At 36.5% G+C, this 19,213-nt stretch overlaps 1 long non-coding RNA gene across 2 annotated transcripts; it reads left to right on the forward strand.

Moving 5' to 3' along the window:
* Positions 1–15,602: 15,602 nt before the first annotated feature.
* On the forward strand, positions 15,603–18,926 carry LOC140881812 (uncharacterized). Of its 2 annotated transcripts, XR_012150059.1 has the most exons (3): positions 15,603–15,825; positions 16,548–17,521; positions 18,761–18,926. It is a non-coding gene; the product is annotated as an uncharacterized lncRNA (long non-coding RNA). The 2 variants fall into 2 exon arrangements; XR_012150058.1 differs by having other exon boundaries at positions 16,548–18,926.
* Positions 18,927–19,213: the final 287 nt, after the last annotated feature.

Consider the following 19,213-nt stretch of genomic DNA (forward strand, 5'->3'; position numbering starts at 1 on the left):
TATGGAACATAGAGATGTTCAAAGCATGCAAATAGATATTCATATGATGAATGATCGAACTACCCTATCCGGACTTTCCAAGTGGTTATCATTTATCGAGTGGATAAAGTCCGTGGTTTTGGTTGTACATGATTAGTCCTTATTACTTGAAACATCATTGAGGCTCTATATGCTAGTACTGTACTTTGACTCGTTTACCGACTCTATTGGGGTCATCAGGTGTTGGGATTGGATACAGTTACGACACATATAGGAGTCGATGCTTTGTTGTCAAGGATTCACCACATACTTGCGAGTGTGGATATCCTATGCGATCTGAGGAGATATTAGTGTGACAAATCTCTGGCCAGAGTACATGATGTGTTTTAGGTTACTTGGTGTTCCTAGTAACATATGCGATGTCACTAATAGATCTCCAAGATGTTATGCATAGTTATCGAATCTCGAACGACTCTCGATGCACCAATGGTTGTTGATTCGATCGGGATATTTGGTTGAAGGTACCGTACTGTACGCTAACCAAAATCTACTAGTTCTTGCAGGCACTATCAGTAATACCTAGGGAATCATGGGGCGATGTTGCTAGGCGCTCTTACCATGATTCTATGGATAAGTCGGAAATTGTTGTTCCGAGTCACAAGGAGTTGTGAGCCCACGGCTAGCTGTATTCCTGAACCATTGAGGGTTACACAAGTAATGGATTACTAAAATCCCGTAGAGATAGTTAAATTTAAAGAGTTAAATTTAATGAAAGAGAAGTTGGACTTCTTAATTAAAAAGGGAGTGGGATTTCCTAAAATGACATAGGGATGGGCATTTTTGGAAATCACTGAATTCGGATTCAGAAAAATTATCTTGACTCTAAAAGATGCAGAAATGGTTTCTGTGCACATTGGTAAAATCAGTTTATCAATCGGAGTCACGATGAATTTTATATTAATTTCTAGAACAACGGGCTTGGCTTGTTGGACTAAGTTATGGATTGTGGGCCCTAAGGAGTTAGAGTCCTAATACAATTATAACTTAATCTAGTCTAGAAATTATCTATAAATAGGATGCAGTGTTCGAAATTCTCAAGTGAATTTAGTCTAGAAATTTCGAACACTACATATAATTTTCAAGAGGATTTTCGAAAATTCCTCTGTCCCTTTTGGAGAAATTCGACTTGTGATTTTTGTGAAAAATTACAATTCGAATTAACAGATCATATCTGTTTATTCTCTACGTAAAACTTCTGATTGATTTCTAGTGCAGTCAATCAGAGGGTTTCTGTTTTTCATTCGTGGACCTAATTTCGGAGTTAGATCGTGACTGTCATCGGTTCCTGGGATTTACAAGAAGAGCAGATTAAATTTTGTTGGAGTCCACAATCAAGCCTTTGCTTGACGAGGTAAAAATTTAACTGTGTTTTTATTTTTACTTGAACAAATTTAATCGTAAAAGTTTTGATACCTATATATGGAATCGTTCCATATAATAAAATAAAAATTTTAAACTTCCGCTGCACCGGGTATCAATTCTTGATTGATCTGAACACGTTTTCCAACAGTGGTATCAAAGCCAGGTTGCTCAGAGCAAATGATTAAATTAATCGATTGTACAAAATTTTTAAGCCTCGGTTTTTTGAAACAAAACGAAAATTTTAAAATTGAATTTTAATGGGCAAATCGGGCAGCGATTGTCGCTGCCCAGGGCAGCGACGGGCTGCCCTGCCCGGGCCCTTTTTGGGGCGCGGGCTGCCCGGGATTGTCCCGGGCAACCCGGAAAAATTATTTTTAATTTTTAATTAAAATTTTAATTTTTTGAAATTCTAGTTTTTGATCCAATCGAAAATTGTTTTTGATTGATTCACGAGGCATCGGATTGAATTGTTCGAGTCCGAAAATTTTAAAATTTATTTTTGGATAAATTTGAATTTTTGGAAAATTTATAAATTTTATCCGTTAAATTAAATTTTATAAAATTAATTATTTTTGTACAATTGATGATAAGATATGATCTTATGGTTGGATAAGATAAAATATGATTTTATCTTTTAAATTATGATGCCTTTGCATGTTTATCCATTATTTAATTATTGAATTAATTTTTGGATAAAGGATGATCGATTGCCATGAACAATATTTTAGGTGTATGTTAGATAATTTATATTTGTCTTATTGTTGTTGGATTTTATTAATGAGCTTGGTTTATAGCCCAATATGATTGTCATATGTAATAAAAGTGGGTCTGGTTTATGGCCCGTTCCCACCCCTAAAAATGTATCTCATATTTGTCATCGAAATTTATTGTAAATTTATTAGACTTAGTGGGAGACAAAGATTTGAAGAAATGGTGGGCCCAGCAGACAATGAAGACCGAAGAAATGTAAATTGAAAGCTCAATGTAATAGGATTGCATTGCATACTTGCATATCACCTAGGATTGGACTTAGACTCGTGATTGACAACCACGGGTCGATTAGTTAATGGGATCGATCATCCTTAAATAATATATGATATTATTGATGTATGCATGTTTAGACTAAATTGTATGAATCCCGCAAGCATACATAAATTGCATGATGAGACAAATTTTCAAAATTAAAAATCCCTCATTTTAAATATGATTTAAAATTGATATCAAGATTAATAAAAAGGGAATTTAAATATTGTTTAAATATTCCTACCTTCCATCAACGATCAATGTATGAGATGCTACCCACGGATACGGTCCGGCTCATATTATTGGGGGGGCCCGTTCGTCGGAAAGTTGTACATTGGATCGACACATGTTGTAAGTTGGGTGGAACTCCCATGGGATTGACTCATATTATTGGGGATCCACATGGCGACCGTCCATCACAACTTAATATTGATGGTTTATCTTGACATGTCACAATAAACGGCGTCATATTATTGGGCCCTTATTGGACATGAGGTAAAAACATGGGGGTTACTTTGGAAGTAATTGGGCTCTACCTTTTGAAAATTATGGTTGGCTGATATTATTCGGGATCATGATTTGTCAATTGGACTCCATGTTCTCACTAAGGAAAACAGTTTCCCGTTTTCACTAGAGGGTAGTGAAATCGTTAAAATAGTGGGAGTGTAATTCATAAAATAAAATTCGCCATATTTTATGTCTTAGTAAATTAATTAAACAAATCACTGATTATTGTCTGTTTCGTTTTCAGTATTATATTACGATGAATCCACGCAATCCACTGTTTTCAATTCTCGAACAAAACAAATTGACTGGCGCAAACTATACAAAATGGTTCCGTAAGTTGAAAATTATTCTTACTTTGGAAAAAGTTTTCTACGTGTTAGAGAAGCCGCCTCTAAAGGAAGCCCCGGCTAATACAAGTTCGGAAGAGTAGGCCAAACTTGATTTGTGGGACCATGATATCAAGACCAAATGCTACATGCAGGCTTCGATGTCTGATGAGCTTCAAAGGAGATTCGAGGATGCCGTGAATGCTGCTGACATTCACAAGAACCTCAAAGAACTCTTTGGAGCTTAGTCAAGGTCGGAGAGGTATGCTACCGTCAGAGAGCTCATGACGAGCCGCATGCGAGATGAGACTTCGGTCCGTGAGCATGGGGTGCGCATGATTGGGCTCATTGAAAAGTTGGTAACACTCGACTTGACTTTGGAGCATGAACTTAGCGCGGACTTGTTGCTTCTATCACTTCCTTCATCGTTTGACGGTTTTGTGATGAACTTCAATATGAACAAGATAGAGGCCACCCTTTAAGAGATGGTCAATATGCTTGTCACATATGAAGCCACACTAAAGAAGGATAAACCGGTACTCTTGGTTGGCTCCTCTTCTAACTCTAAGAAAAGACCAAGTGGAAAGAGTAAGAAACGTTCTGCCCCGCCCAAGAAGATTGTACCAAATAAGAAGGGAAAGGCCAAGGCTTCAATTGGGATAAAAGATGAAAACGTTTGCCATTACTGCAAGAAACCCGGTCATTGGAAACGTAACTGCATGGAATACCTCGAACAGTTACGAACTGCAAAGGGTATGTTTTACATTGAAATAAATGTTTCGCTCAATACTTCTTCTTGGGTATTGGATACCGGATGTGGATCTCACATTTGCAATGATTTGTAGGTGATGACAAGAAGTCGTAAGCTAAGGATGGGTGAGATCCAGCTAAGGCTCGGGAATGGTTCTAGAGTCGAAGCCAAAGCTATAGGAGACATTTATTTAGTTTTGCAGAACAATTTTAAGTTATTTTTTAGAGATGTTTTATATGTTCCGGATTTGGTCAAAAACATTATTTCTATTTCTATGCTTGATAGAGATGGTTTTTCTTGTAATTTTGTGAATGTGATTTGCAATATTTACAAGAATGAATGTTTGATTGGAAATGGACAACTTGAAAATGATCTATATAGCTTAAAATTAAAAGACGTTCCAATGAATTATGTTGATAAACCGGTAACAACAATTAAAAGAAAAAACGATAGTCAAAACCCGACAAACCTTTGGCATGCTAGGCTAGGTCATATTTCCTCAAGGAGGATGAACAAGCTAGTGGGAGAGGGCATGTTTGATATATCTGACATTAACTCTCTACCTACTTGTGAGTCCTGCCTAAAGGGAAAAATGACTAAATCTCCTTTCAAAGGGAAACCTGAGCGTAGTCAAAATCTGTTGGATTTGATCCATACAGATGTTTGCGGTCCATTTAGGATTGGTACTAAATGTGGCAACACCTACTTCATTACCTTTACTGATGATCATTCTAGGTATGGGTATTTATATTTAATGAAATATAAGTCTGAAGCAATTGAAAGGTTCAAAGAATTCAAGGCTGAAGTAGAAAAAAAACTAGGTAAAAGTATTAAGGCACTTCGATCGGATCGAGGTGGAGAATACTTAAGTACCGAGTTTTTGGACTATCTAAAAGAGAATGGGATTCTCTCTCAGTGGACTCCTCCTATGACACCTCAGCTGAATGGTGTTTCGGACCGTCGCAATCGAACTTTGTTGGACATGGTTCGATCCATGATGAGCTTCACTGAGCTCCCACCTTCGTTTTGGGGCTACGCGCTTGAAACGGCGGTATTGTTGTTAAACAATGTTCACACTAAAACAGTAGATAAAACACCATACGAGTTATGGAATGACAAAGCTCCTAAGTATTCGTACTTGAGGATTTGGGGATGTCCTGCTTACGTGAAGCAGACAGTGGAAGATAAGTTGGATAGTCGATCCACCTTATGTTATTTTGTAGGGTATCCGAAGAATTCAATCGGATATTATTTCTATTATCCTGCTGAAACAAAAGTGTTTGTTTCAAGGAATGCCACCTTCTTGGAGAAGGAGTTCTTATTGGATAAGAAAGGCAAGATGATGGAACTCGAAGAAATTCAAGAAGAACCCGAGATACAAAATAGCGATCCTACACCTCAAGAATCATCACAAGACACGCCTATTACTAGGAGATCCGAGAGGACTTCTAGGCCTCCTATTAGATATGGTCTTCTTCTTGAAGGGGATCAAAGTGAACCCGACATTGGATGTGATCCAAGAAACTTCAAGGAAGCAATTTCTGATGCGGATTCGAATTTATGGCTTGAAGCTATGCAGTCGGAAATAGATTCGATGCATTCGAACCAAGTTTGGTCTTTAGTAGATCCTCCCGATGGAATTGTTCCAATAGGGTGCAAATGGATCTACAAGAGAAAACTTGGGCCTGATGGAAAGGTATTGACCTACAAGGCATGATTGGTGGCAAAAGGTTATACTCAAAGACAAGGAGTTGACTATGATGAAACCTTTTCACCAGTCGCAATGTTCAAGTCTATAAGAATCCTTATTGCCATAGCAGCATGGTATGACTATGAGATATGGCAAATGGATGTAAAGACTGCATTTCTTAATGGAAACATTAAGGAAGAGATCTATATGATGCAGCCTGAGGGATACACATCCATGGTCTCAAACAAGCATCAAGAAGTTGGAACCAGAAATTTGATGAAACAATAAAGGATTTTGGTTTCATCAAGAACCCGGAAGAACCATGCGTGTACAAGAAAGTAGTTAAGAATGCGGTAACATTCTTAGTACTTTATGTTGATGACATCCTACTCATGGGGAATGATGTAGGGATATTGCAATCAACAAAGATATGGTTATCAGGTAGATTCTCGATGAAGGATTTAGGTGAGGCATCCTATATTCTAGGAATTCAGATCTATAGAGATAGATCTAAAAGAATGATAGGACTCACTCAATCAACCTACATCGACACCATATTGAAAAGGTTTTCAATGGATGGGTCCAAGAGAGGACATCTACCTATGTGTTATGGAGTTTCTCTATCCAAGTCTATGTGTCCCAAGACTGACGAAGAGATAGAGAAGATGACACACGTGTCATATGCGTCAGCCATAGGTAGTATCATGTATGGGATGATATCTACCAGACCGGATGTGGCCTATGCTCTGAGCGTCACGAGCAGATACCAAGCCAATCCTGGTCAAATGCATTGGAAAGCCGTGAAGGATATTCTTAAGTACTTGCGAAGGACTAAGAATTTATTCATGGTTTATGGAGGGAGAGAATTGAAGTTGGAAGGCTATACCGACTCTAGCTTCCAATGTGACGTGGATGACTCGAAATCAACCTCTGGATTTGTATTCGTGCTCAATGGCGGTGCTGTCTCTTGGAAGAGTTCCAAGCAGGACACCACAGTGGATTCCATCACTGAAGCAGAATACATTGCAGCATCAGCTGCTGCTAAAAAGGCGGTTTGGATAAGGAAATTCATCCAAGAGTTGGGTGTAATTCCTGAAGCTGTTGTTCCAGTCCCGGTGTACCGTGACAACACGGGTGCCGTTGCTCAGGCAAAGGAACCAAAGTCTCATCAGAAGTCCAAACACGTACTGAGGAAATACCACATCATCCGGGAGATCGTGGAAAGAGGAGACATCAGTGTCGAGAGAGTGGCCTCAACAGACAATATCGCTGATCCGCTTACTAAGCCCTTGCCAGGACCATTGTTTGACAAACATCGCGAAGCAATGGGATTACGTAGTATGACTAGTTGGCTTTAGGGCAAGTGGGAGATTGAAAGAGTGGGTGCCCGGTTAGCCAACTTGTGGCTAAGGGCTTTTATGACTCTATGTAAAACAATCTTTTGTTTAATATAATTTACACTTTTATAATGTCATTGACTTTATCTTTCTTCATAATGTTATATTATTGTTGTTTTGATAAAGACCTTGAATATACTATAGTGTATGTAAGATGTGGTAGCACATGTGGATGGCTATCATGAAACACATCTTATAGTCACTGTATATTCTAAACTGTTCCTAGTCAATTGAGCCGTCCACAAATAAGAATAAGGATCGCTCGAGATTGAGACTAGCATTTGCGATGCCGAGTACCACATTTCATTGGTATGGAACATAGAGATGTTCAAAGCATGCAAATAGATATTCATATGATGAATGATCGAACTACCCTATCCGGACTTTCCAAGTGGTTATCATTTATCGAGTGGATAAAGTCCGTGGTTTTGGTTGTACATGATTAGTCCTTATTACTTGAAACATCATTGAGGCTCTATATGCTAGTACTGTACTTTGACTCGTTTACCGACTCTATTGGGGTCATCAGGTGTTGGGATTGGATACAGTTACGACACATATAGGAGTCGATGCTTTGTTGTCAAGGATTCACCACATACTTGCGAGTGTGGATATCCTATGCGATCTGAGGAGATATTAGTGTGACAAATCTCTGGCCAGAGTACATGATGTGTTTTAGGTTACTTGGTGTTCCTAGTAACATATGCGATGTCACTAATAGATCTCCAAGATGTTATGCATAGTTATCGAATCTCGAACGACTCTCGATGCACCAATGGTTGTTGATTCGATCGGGATATTTGGTTGAAGGGACCGTACTGTACGCTAACCAAAATATACTAGTTCTTGCAGGCACTATCAGTAATACCTAGGGAATCATGGGGCGATGTTGCTAGGCGCTCTTACCATGATTCGATGGGTAAGTCGGAAATTGTTGTTCCGAGTCACAAGGAGTTGTGAGCCCACGACTAGCTGTATTCCTGAACCATTGAGGGTTACACAAGTAATGGATTACTAAAACCCCGTAGAGATAGTTAAATTTAAAGAGTTAAATTTAATGAAAGAGAAGTTGGACTTCTTAATTAAAAAGGGAGTGGGATTTCCTAAAATGACATAGGGATGAGCATTTTTGAAAATCACTGAATTCGGATTCAGAAAAATTATCTTGACTCTAAAAGATGCAGAAATGGTTTCTGTGCACATTGGTAAAATCAGTTTATCAATCGGAGTCACGATGAATTTTATATTAATTTCTAGAATAACGGGCTTGGCTTGTTGGACTAAGTTATGGATTGTGGGCCCTAAGGAGTTAGAGTCCTAATACAATTATAACTTAATCTAGTCTAGAAATTATTTATAAATAGGATGCAATGTTCGAAATTATCAAGTGAATTCAGTCTAGAAATTTCGAACACTGCATATAATTTTCAAGAGGATTTTCAAAAATTCCTCTGTCCCTTTTGGAGAAAATTCGAATTGTGATTTTTGTGAAAAATTACAATTCGAATTAACAGATCATATCTGTTTATTCTCTACGTAAAAATTTTGATTGATTTCTAGTGCAGTCAATCAGAGGGTTTCTGTTTTTCATTCGTGGACCTAATTCCGAAGTTAGATCGTGACTTTCATCGATTCCCGGGATTTACAATAAGAGCAGATTAAATTCTGTTGGAGTCCACAATCAAGCCTTTGCTTGACGAGGTAAAAATTTAACTGTGTTTTTATTTTTACTTGAACAAATTTAATCGTAAAAGTTTTGATACCTATATATGGAATCGTTCCATATAATAATATAAAAATTTTAAACTTCCGCTGCACCGGGTATCAATTCTTGATTGATCTGAACATGTTTTCCAACAGTAATGCCTTTCTCCTTGCATAGCTTGACAAACTTATCTGATAAGTATTCCAGCCCATTATCTGTTCTCAGGTGTTTCACTCTTCGATCACTCTTGTTCTCAACTGCCAGTAGCCATTCTCTGAACTTGTCATAAACTTCATCCTTAGTCTTAAAGATGAATATACATACTCTCCTTGAGTAATCATCTATCAAAGACATGAAGTATCTGCCTCCACCATGAGTTTCTGTCCGAGAAGGACCCCATAGATCTGAATGAATGTAGGCCAATGGTTGTTCAGTTGTGTGACTTCCTTGACCGAACGATACTCTTTTAGATTTCCCAAGAGCACAACTATCACACAGCTCAAGTGATTTGATCTTATCTCCACCTAACAGACCCTGTTTAGACAGCTCATGTAATCCCTTCTCACTTACATGTCCAAGCCTCAGATGCCATAGCTTGGTTCTGTCTTGCTGTTCCTGAATACTTGTTGTACTTCCAATAATCGTATCACCTTGTAGTACATACAGGATTTTCCTTTTGACAGCCTTCATCACAACAACTGATTTGAATGAATATCCCTGAGCATCAAGTGTTCCCAATGATATCAAGTTTCTCTTCAACTCGGGCACATACCTCACCTTGGTGAGTACTCTGTCGATCCCATCATGCATCCTTATTCTGATATTTCCAGAGCCCTTTATCCTGCATGATTGATTATTCTCCAACAGTACCATGCCCTGATCTGATTCCTCCAATTTTTCAAACCAAGATCTTATAGGACACATGTGAAAGAAGCATCCTGAATCCAGTATCCACTCGTGGTTTTGATCAAATTTAGAAACCACCAATACTTCTGTTGAGTCATATCCATCTGTAGCTATGGCCAGAGTACCATCATCCTTGGTTTTTTCCTGTTGCTTTCCTTTCCTTTCAGGACAATCTCTTCGCAGATGTCCAACCTTCTGACAAGCATAGCACTTCATATTACCCAAGTTTCTGTTCTGGTATCTTCTTTGACTCTTCGATCTGGACTTTGGCCTGTATTTCTCACTGGATGTCATCTTATCACTTCTGCCCCTCGTCGTAAGACCTTCTCCATGTGATTCAGTGTTTGTGTTCGATTTTCTCTGAAGTTCCTTGGATTGAATAGCAGACATAACTTCTTCCAATGTTATCGTCTGTTCTCTTCCATATAGCAAAGCATCCCTGAAATTTTCATATGCTTTAGGAAGAGCATTCAGAAGTATCAAAGCTCGATCTTTTCATCCTCAAGCTTTACTTCAATATTCTCCAAGTCATCCAATATCTTGGTGAATTCTTCGATCTGGTCTTTAAGGTTCTTCTCATCCTTAATCACAAAGGAATACAATCTCTGTTTCATGTACAGACGATTAGCCAGGGATTTCGTCATGTATAAATTTTCGAGTTTGAGCCACACCGCCGCTGCAGATTCTTCTCTGGCCACCTCCCGAAGAGGTCTATCTCCCAGACAGAGAATAATTGCACTGTGTGCTTTCTCGAGCAATTCATCCTTGTTCTTTATCTCATCGGAAATCTCCTCCTTCTTCTTAAGAGCCTCCACCAATCCTTGTTGTATCAGGATTGCAGGCATCTTAATCCTCCAGAGTGAGAAATCGTTCTTGCCCGTAAACTTCTCAATATCAAACTTCATTGATCCCACCATCTTTGCTTGGTTTCCCACGGACGGCGTCACTTGTAAGGAATCAATCCAAAATTTGAAGATCGAGAATTCACCAGGCAAACAAAACACATAGATAAGAACAATAATCCCAGAAAGCAGATAAAACCAACGCACACAGATCAATCAACCAACTCACGCGAAAGCGATTAAACGACGCAAGTATTTACGTGGTTCGGCAAAGATTTGCCTACGTCCACGGAAGAGCAACACACACACTTTTATTAATCACCAACAAAACAATCCAAGCTCAAGAACAGAGCTTATTACAGTGATGGACAACGAAAAACTCTCAAGCTAGATACAGACTCAATTCAAGCTTTTGATACTTGAATTTTTTTCGTCACAATCTTCGCTTGTTTCTCTCCTCCGAAATCTCTCTTTTCTTCTCTCAATATATTCTAAAGAATTTGATTTTCTGTTCTCTTCGTTTCGGCCAGCTTCCATCTGCTTATATAGAGAATTAGACCGACTTTCATCTTGGGCTTTAGGTCAACAGTAACTTATGACCCAATTATAAAGTCAACATGGTCCAGCCCGATAAGTCTTCATTCATCAGTTTGATCTGCCCTTGTATTTCGATCTGCATTGATCTGCCTGCAAGCGTATATCTTCTTGAACACTTCATCTGACTTCTAACCAAGTCACAATACTTGAGCAATCTATCTGCATGAACTCATCCGAAGACTCGTCTGACCATCACATCGATCTGATCCCAGTATACGATCTGGCCATGAACTCATCTGATCACCGAGCTCATCTGATCTGTACTATTCGATCCGATCTCTTCTCTATTCCCATTCAATCTGATAGAAGCATACTTCAACAGTTCATGTTCATATAATTACAAATCCCAGAGTAGTAAAAGAGTAAAACAAAAATCAAATTAAATTAATTACGAGATGTTCAAACATTTTTTTTGTCAATATAATAAAATTACATAGTTATCCATCAGATAAAGTTCCGACCCATATATAATTAATTTCAGGTTCAGTTAAAATTTTTAAAATTAACCGTCCCTATCGGTTTTGGAGTGCTTTTTTAATTTATTTGTGGAGCTCAATATTGTGGGAGTATGATAACAAAAAAGAAAAGGAAAAAAGGTTTATCTTATTATTTCAATTGTTGTCTTGCTCAGGTGCATATATAGTGATTTTGTTTAATGTATAATAATTTTCGACTGAAAATCTAAATAAAATTAAAATTGAAAACCTTAAAAAACAAAACACTATTTTTTTGGCCAAAGTCCAAACCAGAACCCACCCGGACCCCTTGTGGACCCGCTTAAGCAGGGTGTAGACCCACCTCATGCTGGGGTAATGGTTTTCTTCTTTAATTTTCTCAACCGGCCCATTTCTTTATTCTTCTTCTCGCGCTCTGCCTCTCACGACTAGACCTCTAGCTTTTATGGGCTGGTTAAAAAAGTAAGACCCCTTTAAAGAATATTTAAAAAATAGGGATCTTGACTATTTTTTTTTTTAAATGGAGTTGACTCAATTAATTTAAAATTAAACCTGTTAACTTAATTAGTTAAGTTAATTAAGAATATGTCATCTTCTTCCCCAAATTTCTGACATTTTTGTTCTCAAAATCCAAAAATAGATCAATAAAAAAAAGAGTCGATCAAAAGACTCAAGAATTACCCAAGAACAACAGCTCTTGAATCACGTAAAAAATTGTTGCTCTTAGACGAAAAAAACTGCGCAATCGACCCAAGAACAGCTCTTGGGTAAGAACTATTTTTGGGTTGACCACCTCTTGGTCGACCCAAGAGCTTCTTGGGTTTGCTCTTGGTTGTTGAAATAAATTGGATAAAATCTGTAGCGCAGGATTTTTGGGTAAACCATGGTCTACCCAAAAAAATATTGGGTCTGCCATGGTCTACCCAACTAGGTAAACCATGGCAGACCCATAACTCTTCACAATTCCAAATGGGTAGACCATGTTAGACCATGACAGACCCAAAACTCTCCACAATTCGCCATGGTCTAACATGGTCTACTTGGGTAGACCATGTTAGACCATAGCTGACCCAAAATTGTGAAGAGTTCTCGGTCTGCCATGGTCTAACATGGTCTACTTGGGTAAACCATGTTAGACCATGGCAGACCCAGAATTGTGAAGAGTTCTGGGTCTGCCATGTTCTAACATGGGTACCCAGAACTCTTCATAATTCTGGGTCTGCCATGGTCTAACATGGTCTACCCAACTGGGTGTTAGACCATGGCAGACCTAGAGCTTTTCACGGTTCTGGAGTAGACCATGACAGACCCAGAATTATCTTGGGTAGACCATTGATATTTTTTAGTTGACGATAGATCATGTATTGTATTTATTTTCAAATACATGTAAATATAACATAATCGTTAAATCATTTGATTCTTATATTAAAATATACATAGTCATATAACATAATTGTGAAATTGATCGATTAATATGTTACAATACGTATAATAATATAACATAATCATTAAATCAGTCGACATATGTTACAATATGTATATCATATAACATAATCGTGAAATTAGTATGATTGATATGTTACAATATGTATAATCATATAACATAATAGTGAAATCAGTTGATTTTTATATTAAAATATGTATAATCATATAACATAATAGTGAAATCAGTTGATTCTTATATTAAAATGTATATAATCATGAAATTAGTTGATTGATATGTTACAATATGTATAATCATATAACGTAATCGTGAAATCAGTCGATTAATATGTTACAAAATGTATAATCATATAACATAATAGTGAAATCAGTTGATTCTTATATTAAAATGTGTATGATCGTATAATATAATCATGAAATTAGTTGATTGATATGTTACAATATGTATAATCATATAACATAATTGTGAAATCAGACGATTAATATGTTACAATATGTATAATCGTATAACATAATAGTAAAATCAGTTGATTCTTATATTAAAATGTGTATACTCATATAACATAATCATGAAATTAGCTGATTGATATGTTATAATATGTATAATCATATAACATAATCGTAAAATCAGTCGATTAATATGTTACAATATGTATAATCATATAACATAATCGTGAAATCAGTTGATTCTTATATTAAAATATGTATAATCATATAAAATAATAGTGAAATCAGCTGATTCTTATATTAAAATGTGTATAATCTTATAAGATAATCATGAAATTAGATGATTGATATGTTACAATATGTATAATCATATAACATAATCGTGAAATCAGTCGATTAATATGTTACACCAATTAATATGTTATAACATGTATAATCATACAACATAATCGTGAAAATAACGGATATATATGTTATAAATTGTGGATTCATATGTTAAAACATATATATCCGTTATTTTCACGATTATGTTGTATGATTATACATGTTGTAACATATTAATTGTTGTAACATATTAATCGACTGATTTCATATAAATTGTGGATTCATATGTTAAAATATATACGATTATAGAACATACTTGTCAAATTATGGATTCATGTTTTAAAAACCTGTACGATTTATAGAACATATTTGTGAAATTAACGGATTCATATTGTAAAATATATACGATTATATGTTAATATGTTTGTGATATTAGCGGATTCATATGTTAAAACAAGTATGAGTTTAAAACATACATGTGAAATTCGCGGATTCATACGTTAACATGTACGAATATAAAACATACTCGTGAAATTAGTGGATAAACTGTTAAAACATGTACAATTATCAATAAACATTGAACAAAATTGTGTAATTACGTGCCAAAATTATGTAATTATCGGTCAAACTTATGAAATTAGTGAATTCATATGTTAAAATATGTATGATTATAGAACAAACTTGTGAAATTAGTGAATTCATATGTTGCAACATGTACGATTATATGCCAACATTGGTCAAAATTATGTAATTATGGATCAAAATTATGTAAATATTGGTCAAACTTGTGAAATTAGCAGCGAAAAAATTATTTGACTACCTAATTTTTTTGACAAACATACCAGTTAAAATTAGAAATAAATGCGTTACAAATAAACATGTATTATGGAATTGATAATCAGCCTAGTCCATTATGTTTCGCATCCTGAATTTAATGAAACCGGATTTTTCTACACATGTATTTTCCGCGGCGTGCTTATCTTCTTTCCGCAGCGCGCCAGCAGGCTGCGCAAAGAAACTTCTTGCAGCGCGCAGCCCGCTGCGAAAACGTCAGTGGTCTGACCAATTTTGTCCGACCCACGCACTTATGTTTGGGTCTGACAAATTTTGGTCAGACCCAAACACGTGTGCATGTTTGGGTCTGACCAAAATTTGTCAGACCCAAACATGTGCTTGGCAGACCCAAGCTTGGGTCTTACGAAAGTGGTCAGACCCAAGCACGGTCTGCCAAACACTTGGCAGACCCAAGCTTGGGTCTGACCATGGACTGCCAAGCACGTGCCAGACCCAAGTGCTTGGGTCGACCCATACAAGTGTTTGGGTCTGCACCGTGCTTGTTGGGTCAGTGCCAGACCCAAGTGCTTGGGTCGACCAAGCGTGGGTCAGACCCAAGTGTTTGGGTCTGCACCGTGCTTTGGAAGCTTGGGTCAGACCCAGCAAGCACGAGCTTGGCAGACCCAAGCTTGGGTCTTCCCAGTTCGATTTTTTTGGTATTTTAAATAAATAATTTGAAAATATATATCAGATTGTTGTTCATTTTGCTGAAAAAGATTTGAGAATAAGAATAAAGTTTTTTTTTTTTTTTTTAAAGAAGAGAAGGGTGAGACAAGATCTGAAAAAAGAGAAAGAAAATGAGGAATTGAGAGGAGCGTTTGAGAGAGGATAGTCGCGATAAGAGTGATATAAAGATTTAGGGTTAATTAATATTTTAAAATATATAATAATATAGATATGTATTTAAACGCAAGAACAATATTGTAAATTGAGAATTGAATCATTTTTCTTAAATAAAACAGAAATGACTCCCTTTTCCCCAATTTTCCCTTGCTTTCTCCCTTGCTTTTATGCCTTCTCCTTCTCCTTCTCCTTCTCCTTCTCCAAACGTTAGGGAAAAGAATATGTACTCATTATTCATCTATGGATTTGCTTATCATATATTTATCGATTTTGGATCCCTGAGCCTACTAATCGCATCTACAAGGAGGAGTGCTGCATGTCTTACGATACTACGGTGTTTACTTTCCCCTTTTCTTTTTATTTTACAAAAAATTTCGTGCTCGACTTTTGCTGTAAACTTCTCGTATTCTTCTTTTGTAACTGGAGATTTTGTGCTTCTGAGTGCGGAGTTGTGTTATAATAGACGGCTATTCTTATTTGCTTGACATTGGGATGCTCTGTTCGTGAATTAGGGTTAATAAGATGTAGCTATTCGCTTGTTTCAGGATGACTTGTGGATAGTAGTGGAAAATCGGTACTCGACAGATTTTATGCTATTCTTTGGTTTATGGAGTACACATAGGTGATGAGGTTCTTAGAAAGACATAATGATCAGTTCGCTTTTATTTCAAATCACATGTACTTCAAAGGAGGAAAGTAAAATAATTCTCAAATAGAATTTGTTTATTGTCTCGTGGAGTTCTATTTGAAATTGGAAGAGCTGATATATATGTGTGTCTTGTGATGAAGTTCAATTGAATATGTAGTATATATGTTTTTGTGTTTAAGATTAATGTTTTTGTGTCTGCAGCTAGACATAAATGGTCAGTCTTCTCATCCTTCTTATGATTGATGTATTTCATCAAGCACATGGCTTGATGTGCGTTTAGGACAAGATAAATTATTATTTTTTTTTGGTTGGTTTTTCAGATGGCTGCTATGTATGATAGTTTTTTTGTGTTAGCTTTGCAATGGGCCTTAGTAGTTTCTATTTCCTGAATTTGCTCTTGATAACAGGTGCTCCTGGCTGCTATAAATTAACCACTCTGTACAAAAACATTTGGAGCAAAAAAGGTTTTGAAGAAAACCTCACCTATTATCAGAGGTATTTGAACATTGAATAAACTACATAAAAATATCTACCCTTTTCTTGTTACTGTCTAGATTACAACCTGCTCTGTGGAAAAGTATTTGGGGAAAAAAAATATGTTTTGAAAAAAACCTCACCTCTTTTCAAAGATATTTAACCATCAGATTAACTACTTAAAAGATATGTTCTTACTTTCATAAAAAATCAAAGAAAAGATGGGTTCTGAGCTCCTTACAGAAAATAACCAGGATTGTAGATCAATGGATGGTTATTTACTTGGGTGTTTTTCCAAAAGATAGCTAACAAAAATAGTCAGTGAGTTAACCTGCTTTTACGACAATTTGTTTAATCTTATTGGCTTTGCTTGTGAGTTATGTACAGATATTCGATGTGCTGTTTGAAGGTTAGTCAAACAATAACTATAGATTCAATATGATTTTTGGTTTGCGTTCTATATTAACGGTTGGTTTGAAAGATTATATCTTGGGCGACAATTTATTGAATCAGTCATTTCTTGTACTGTCACGCTGAGTTCCTATTTTCAAGTTTCAAATCTTAGATTCCAACCCTCTACTCAGAACTCAGAAGCAGCATTATAAGTACTATCAAGTGTCAACACCGAATTTATCCCCATAAGAAGTATATGAAACATGCATGAATCTGGGAAAAGTTCAGGTGTGTGTGACAATATTTTGAAGGAGGAGATGGACTGTTATATTGGACATATTTTTCAGCTCTTGTTCTTGTCATGATTTTATTTTGTAATCCTTTATTTTTGAGTATGTGCAGGTAGATTGTTTTATTTCATTCCCCTAAAACGTTTGTCTATTTGAAATTATATATATATATATGGATACTATGCCCTTAAGTCAGTTCAAATGCACGTGCTTCTGACTTCTAGGTATTGATATTGTTCCCTCAAATGTTTTCCTCAATGCTCATTTGCTCTATCTTTTGTGGTGCATTGTACAGCAACTCGTGGTTGCCTAAGTAAGCATTCCCAAGTTGCGAGTTAAAGTCTCTGCAAGAGTACTATTAAAATTTCCCCCACCAAACACTTACACACCTATCCACAATTAAATATGAACCCTGAAATTGATAGTCGAGATCACAAAAAATACATATTAATTATATAACTGAAATTCGGATGACTACAGTTTGGTTTCAAAGGTGCATCTTAATAATTCTATACATCCCAAAATACATATTAATTATATAACTGAAACCACCTCACATTTTCTTCCCAAACTTTCATATATCGAATGCTTTTGAAAATATATGTAAAATGTAGGTGCAATTTATGATTTTAGTGTCTGTGTTGTCTGTATAGTAAGGGTGGTTCGTGGGTTTGTGGAGTTGGTGAGTTTCTTTTTCGGGGAGTGATGACCCGACCGAGAGAAAATCCCAACGGAACAACCTCACGACAGAATTCCGATGTTGTGCTTGAGTTGGTGAGCCTTTCTCCCGGCGAGTGATGCCCCGGTTGAGGATTGATCCCAATGTAATGCATTAATGTTAGAATTAACCTTGAAATTCGGATGACTACAGCATCGTATCAAAGGTGCATCTTAATAATTTTATTTATGTCAAAATAGAACACTCGGCGTTCTCTGTTTAATTTTATCTTCTCTTGTTCTTGTTTAGTTTTTCTGATTTATTGATATGCTTCGCCTCTCTTTAACTGGAAACTGAGATAATCCCGAAATTTATTTCAATCCTGCTTTGTGTCCTCCTCTCGCTGTGTTTTACATGGTTCGTTGCATGTTCTCATTCTGATTCTTCGAGAAATTTCCTGCTATGTTTGGTTCCCAACCTTTTCGTGTCAATGTACAAGGAGTCAAACTAATTGTGTACAAGGTTTGATTAATAGCAGATATAGATGTTTGGTCACTGCTTAACTTGTAGTTAGATTTAATTGGTAGAAGCTGATTTTAGGATTTGTGTTCCTCTTATTCACAAGATCTCTTTCTTTGGCTTTGGTAACGTACCTTTTAGTTTTGTGATGTGTACATTGTTTTCCACTGTATTGGGCTTAATGAGAGCAATTACATTAAGAAAATTGGAGTCCTTATGAAGTTGGTTCTTTACAAAGGTCTTACGAATTGCTGTTTTTACTCTGTTTCTTTCTTTTGTTATACAGGACTATAAGAGGTTTCCCACTGAATGATTACCTGATTTTTATTCCAGAAATGGCTTGGAAACAAAATGTTTGCTTTAGATTCATAACCATACTTGTTGTTATTTCATATGCTCGCTTGACTTTGAATCTCAAAGCTTCGGCAGTGATTCGCAATAGTATTAATTATTGGAAAAAAAACAAAAACAAAACAAAAACATCAAAGAAAAAAATAGCCCAAGATCGAAGCTTCCCAATCCCAAGTGGTTGAGTGGACGGTGCTTCTCTAGTTTTCTTCTTTGGTTCTTGTGCAAGGTTTTTCCCCTTTGGTTTGTTATTCGCCTCTTTTTATTTCTCACTGCTGCTTCAACAGCGTACGATATCCTCGACTTCGATCCTTCTTCTACTGGGTTGGCTCTCTTCTTTTGTTTTTGTTTTGTTTTTCCTTGTTCTTTGACATTCTCGGTGTTATCTCGA

Source organism: Henckelia pumila, chromosome 2 (assembly GCF_033568475.1).
Source record: "Henckelia pumila isolate YLH828 chromosome 2, ASM3356847v2, whole genome shotgun sequence".
NCBI classification, from domain to species: domain Eukaryota; kingdom Viridiplantae; phylum Streptophyta; class Magnoliopsida; order Lamiales; family Gesneriaceae; genus Henckelia; species Henckelia pumila.